Source organism: Otolemur garnettii, unplaced genomic scaffold (genome assembly GCF_000181295.1).
Source record: "Otolemur garnettii isolate 467f Iridium unplaced genomic scaffold, OtoGar3 scaffold00192, whole genome shotgun sequence".
Classification (NCBI taxonomy): Eukaryota; Metazoa; Chordata; class Mammalia; order Primates; family Galagidae; genus Otolemur; species Otolemur garnettii.
The window spans coordinates 2,321,485-2,328,038 of NW_003852587.1; positions in this window are offsets into that span (position 1 = coordinate 2,321,485).

Below are 6,554 nucleotides of genomic sequence, written 5' to 3' on the forward strand. Positions count from 1 at the left end.
CAGGCTGGGGATTCGAACCCACCACCTTAGGTGTATGTGGCTGGTGCCTTAGCCGCTTGAGCCATAGGCTCCGAGCCTATAAATCCTTTTCATTTTAGTTCAATTTTCCAGAAAATTTATGTGACTGAATATATCCAATTTTTAATCTAATTTCTTATTTTTTTTTTTATTGTTGTTGTTGCAGTTATTGGCCAGGGCTGGGTTCGAATCCTTGGCCTATGGGGCTGGTGCCCTACTCCTTGAACCACAGGTGCCACCCCCAAATTTCTTATTTTAACCATCTTCCTAATATCTGGGGACTTAATCTCTCATGCTACAAGTTAAATTCCTTTGCTCTCTATGTAATCTATTTTGGGGGGGTCTATATTTCATGTTGACTTTCCCCAAATATTTGGTGGATCATGGGTAGAACATTCATATTTAAAACTGAAGTAACAGGAAGTTGATTAGAAATACTTTGTCCATGGTTGGACCTTGTTGATTAATGTAATTTCCAATTAACTAATGACCAGACATATTTTTCATTGAACACCTTTAAATGTCAGTATTTATGGATCTTCTTGTTAAAGTGGAAAATTCAGTATGTGCTCCACATGGGATGAGAAATGAATATCTCTAGGCCACGATTAGGATATAAAAGTAACAGTTGGCTCAGTGCCCATAGCACAGTGTTTATGGTGCCAGCCAGTTACACCAAGGCTGGCAGGTTTGAACCTGGCCCTAAAATAACAATGACAACTATAACAAAAAATAGCCGGGTATTGTGGTGGGCGCCTATAATCCCATCTACTTTGGAGGCTGAGGCAAGAGAATCACTTAAGCCCAAGAGTTTGAGGGAGCACTCTACTGAGGGTGACATAGTGAGACTCCAAGGATAAGAGAACAGTGAGATGGTGTGGAATCCCAGAGAAAGAAAAGGAAGAATGCCTGCAGTTAAAGTCAAGTGGCCAGTTGAATTTAAGGGGAAGAGGGCAAAAAGGTAACACCGTAGCAGTGGAATTCATAAGGTATTGTGAATATGAATGCTATCTCAAGTTTTTCTTCCAGCATGGTTGAAAACAGACATTTTTCCAGGTGTTTCTAATCCTGTGGCCTGATATTCATATTCCATTGTTTGTCCAGAAGCTCCTCAGAAACAAATACTAAAAGACAGATTTAGTTAATAAGTCTAGCAATTGTAAAGAAAATTTACATTTCCCTTTAGTCTGCTGGGCTGCTCAATGGCTTGTGAAAAGGGAAGGGGAAACTGCTAGCAAGAAAAAGAAAGCAGGTGAAAGTACATGTAGTGAGGATAAATGGAGTCATACAGGCGAGGGCAGACATGACACAGCTGGTGTGGTCGGTTTAGGTCCCTCCTCACCTTCAACCCCCTATCTCCCATTCTTACTATTTTGTAAATTTAGTCACCACCCTAAAGATGCCTATCTTGAATAGTTTAGGTGGATTGATTTAAGAGATTAACTTTTAAATTAGAATGTTGGCTCGGCGCCTGTGGCTCAACCGGCTAAGGCACCAGCCACATACACCTGAGGTGGCGGGTTGGAATCCCCAGCCCGGACCCGCCAAACAACAATGACGGCTGCAACCAAAAAATAGCCGGGCGTTGTGGCGGGCACCTGTAGTCCCAGCTACTTGGGAGGCGGAGGCAGGAGACTCGCTTGAGCCCAGGAGTTGGAGGTTGCTGTGAGCATGATGCCATGGCACTCTACCCAGGGGGATAGCTTGAGGCTCCGTCTCAAAAAAAAAGAAAATAAAATAAATTAGAATGTTGTTTATTGTTTATGAGTTTTGGGTTTTACCAATTATCACTTAAGATAAGGGTTAACATGGTCTTCATTTTGAACTTAAAGGTATAAAACTATAATGTTGATTAAAAAAAATTGCAATCAGTGTAACCTAATTCTTCGTACCCTCAATGAATAATCCCAATTAAAAAAAAAAACTATCACGTTGGAAATGGAAAATCACAACAGTCTTGGAGAGGCTATTCTCACTGTTCTGTAGAATCCCGGCATTCTGACAAATAAATTTTGGTGGACCTCTCCCCTTCTCTGCATATTGGCTGACAGTGACAGGAGGCCAGACCTTCTTCATCCAGTAACACAGGTAGAGAGAGAAATTGATTTTAGACCTAAATGAAAAACTGTGAATTAATAATTTCTCTATTATTTCACTATAAAGACTGACCATCCTTAGACTTTTCAATATGAAAGTTAAGTCTCATTAGCAAATAATCTTCTAATCTTTTTCTTGTGGTGTCTGAGGATGGATACCTGTATTCTAGTGTCGGGTAGGAGTAGGGGACTGGAGTTTCACCTTTACCATGTAGACTCTCACTCAGTCTCCTTTTATAATCTGTCTTCTTACTCCTATTCTCCCTTATGTGTTACATAGCTGAGTCGAGAATCCCTTTCATTTAAGTAACCAGAAAATACATCACCTATCCTTTATGGGAATGGGGCAGGGTAGGAGTAGTGAGATAAAAATTTAATAATTCCTATAGATTTTATATACCTGCCTAACTCCTGCTGTTTATGATGCCAAGTACCTTTAACTCCTAGCCTATTCAGAGCACTTCAAGGCAAACTGGTTGTATCTCATCACTCTGCTAAATTATTTACCCCTTCTTCTTTATCTTTCTTCCATCTGCAGTAGAACTTCTGTAAGTTGACCACCCAAGGACTGTAATAACTGGTCAACATATGGAGGTGGTCAGCCTAAGGAACTAGGCCTATCATACTGATACATACATATGGTATACATCTGGTTTATGAAAATTAAGTCAACTTAAGGAGGTGGTCAATTATGGAGGTTCTACTGTATATTGTGGCTTGAGGTTATAACACTTTCCTAGTTTTATTAAAGGTGAAAATTTGTGTACTTTTGTTTTATCTTGGTATTTAGAGATGGTTTTTAAGAAAAAAGAGTAGAAATTGCTTTATTTATGAAATGATTTTCCTTCTTTCATCTTCTGTAAAAGATGAAATGACTTTCCTTCTGTTGGTCCCATTGGTGCCATAGCTCTGATTAGAAACCAGTCATTTAATTATTAACCCTGTGCTTTTATCAGCATACTACACTAAAATAGTTTCCATAAGGTGACACTAAGTATTGCTTCCTCTTTTGATTAAATATATAGTACACATTCATCCACTGAAACTACTCTTGGCAAAATCACAAATCACCTCCATGTCACCAACTCCAATTGTCAGTTATTAGTCCTTGTCTATTTAGTTCATCAGCACAAATTACACTATTGATCACTTCTTTCTCCTTGAAATACCTTTGTTCATTTGGCTTCCAGAATACCATTCTTAGCTTTCCTCCTACCTTTCTTCCTCCTTTTCTATCCTTTAGTTCTTCCTCATTTATCAAACCTTTAAGCATCAGAATGTCCCCAGAGTTCTATTTTCAGATCACTATTCTCCTCCATTTTCTCCCATTCCCTAGGTGATCTGACTTGTCCTATTGCTCTAAACATTGTGATAAATAGTTTTATGCATCAACTAGAGTGGATAAATGTGATCCAGTCAAGGGGGACTGGACAGGAACCCTCACTTTCAGGGGGGCTGGAAAGGGACCCTCATTTTCTAGGCCTTGGCAAACAGACTTTTTTACAAACCACACTCTCTGTACCCAAGCAAGATCAGAGAAAAGCCAGCTTCACAAGTATTTCATCTGGGTTGCCCCTCCTGGAGTGGAAAGCATACATCCTGCTGCTTTGCCTGAGACAGCAACTGTGAGGACCACATTTATTCGTTAATACATGCATTCACTAATCAACATAGGCAGGATGTTTTCTGTCTGCTGGCTCCTCGCCAAGTGTGATATGCATTCCCAAGACCCCCTGCTTGTAGGCAGTATATGAATCCTTAGGCAAAAGACCCATTATGCATTTTTCCACTTGGGAATTCCCTCACCTCCTGCTGTCAGAGGGTTTGTTACCCTTCTTTCTATGTCTTTCCCTATAAATAAACTTTGTCCTGTCACCTATTCACATTGTCTGGGGTTTCATTCTTGAATCCCCAGACCAAGAACCCACCATAGAAAGAAAATGCCAGTAACAGTATGCTCAGATATCAGATTAAACATTATTTCTGAATGTGTCTGAGAGGGTATTTCTGGATAAGATTAACATTTTAATTAGTAAACTCTGTAAAGTAGATGGCCCTCCTCAACGTTGGTAAGCATCGCTCAATACATTGATGGTCCAAATAGAACAAAGGTGGAGAAAATAGGAAATTGCCTGTGGTATTCTGTCTTGTTACTTGAGCTTGGACATCTCATTTCATATTTCATCTTCTGTCCATTAACTTCCCTGTTTCTCAGGCCTTTATACTTGATCTTAATGATACCATTGGGTTTTCTAGTCCTCCCTCTTAGAGATGACACTTCATGGGAATTCTTGACTTTTACAACTGTGTGAGACAAGTCCTCTTAATAAATAATACATGCACACACACAGAGAGAAAGTATATCAATATCTCCTATTGGTTCTGTTTCTCTGGAGAACTCTAATACAAGTATCATATATACACTGATAATCTCTAAAAGTGTATCTTAATTTACTCACTGAATTCCAGTCTTGTATATTCACCTAACAATCTAATACCACTGTCCATTACAGTAAGCAACCCCACCTTGCCTTTGGTGATTAAGTTCTACCACTTGGCTCTGCTGCTCTGGGATCAAATTATGCCCATTTCATTTAGATTTTCTTTTTCTTTTCTTTTCTTTTTTTTTTCTTAGAGTCTCACTTTATCACCCTTGGTAGAGTGCTGTGGCATCACAGCTCACAGCACCCTCCAACTCCTGGGCCTAGGAATTCTCCTGCCTCAGCCTCACGAGTAACTAAGACTACAGGCACCCGCCACAATACTAGCTATTTTTTTGTCACACTTTGGCTGGGGCCAGGTTTGAAACTGCCACCCTCTGTATATGGGGTCAGTGCCCTACCCACTGAGCCACTGACACCACCTGCATTTAGATTTTCTAATCCAGTAACTGCAGTTCCCTTTGTAAGGTCTGGCTGCCATAGAAGAACAATCATGGATCTCATCAAGGATTCTGGAGCTCCTCTCACAAATTTCTTTCTCAAACTATTAACAAAAAGTATTCCTTCTGGACCTTCCTAGTGTCATTAAGTAGATCTTAAGTGACAAATGCACTCAAACATTCCAATATCCCTCAGTTTCTATATCCTTTATTCTGCATTAAACCAAGGAAGATTTAGAATTTTCAATACACTCACAGTGGGCCATCTTTTGCTCTGTTTTAGCCACCAACCAACCAACCAGAGTCCTTTCTAACTCCTTACATATGACATTGAATCTAGAACTCCTGCTTATTGATCCCATATTAATAAATTTAGCTTGACGTAAGTTTATACTTCTTACAACATTATTCCACACCTTTAATACCTATTTTCACACATGTTGTCTGGATCTCTGCTTGTATAAATTCAAAGACTCAAGTATTTCTATTGAAGTGTGTTGTACCTTGTCATTGGTCACACTTTGTACTTCACTTTTAGAAGCCTACTGGGACTTGAATCTAGTTATATGACTAAATAAAGAGGATTGGTGGAGGTAGGTCCTGAAGAGAATCAGCATTGTCATGCATGGTAACTGCCTCAGTGATAGCCATTAAAATGTTCTCAGACAATGCAGGGTTAATCCACTCAGACAGGTAGAAAGGCCAATATCACTATGGGTAGGAAGGCTGCTTCCACTGAATGTGAAGAGACCTCTTCTACTAGCAAAAAATGCTAATAAGGATTCAGGCTAATAAGACACTCAGCTTCTTTAGGGTCTTGCCACACATCCCCATGCCAACTTACAGAATCTCAGTGAAACAGAGTCTCAGTCTGTTGTCTCAGGCTAGAGTGCTATGGTTTTATCTTAGCTCACAGCAACCTCAAAGTCCTAAGTTCAAGTGGTCCTCTTGCCTCATCCTCCCAGAGTGCTAGGAATATAGGCATGAGCCACCAGGCCTGCCCCCTATTCTTTCCCAGTGAATGCCTTAACAGTAACATTAGACATTCTGAAAGATTGTGAGCTCAACTTGCATTGTAATTCAGCCAATCTCAGGAGAGGTCTTTCATTTTATTTTTAACAATTTCAGTCCTGCAACTACAAGAGATAAGGTTCTCCCTTGGCACAAACCGAGAAGCTCTTAGGTCATTTATGTAGTGCCTGAGCTGGGAATTTTAATCCCTGAATTTATTTTTTTCTTTCACCCCTTTGTCCAGCAACATTAGGACCAGTTAACCAATACCATAATATTCCTTAGTTTTTTAAATATGTTCAAGAGTATTGTATAAAAAATAAATTAACTACCTGCCTTATTTAAGTGGTTAATTAGGAGTATCCAATGCAGGTATTTTGTGTATCTCTATAAATGGTTCATGCCATGAAATGTCAGTGATCCTTTTACTACTAGAAAAAGAGTTATTAGCATCTTTAAATATAATTAGAAAGCCAGTTCCAAATCCCCAGAAATATTTAAGAAAACTCATCCTTAAAATTCTCTTCCTCCAGAATTATAACAGGAGG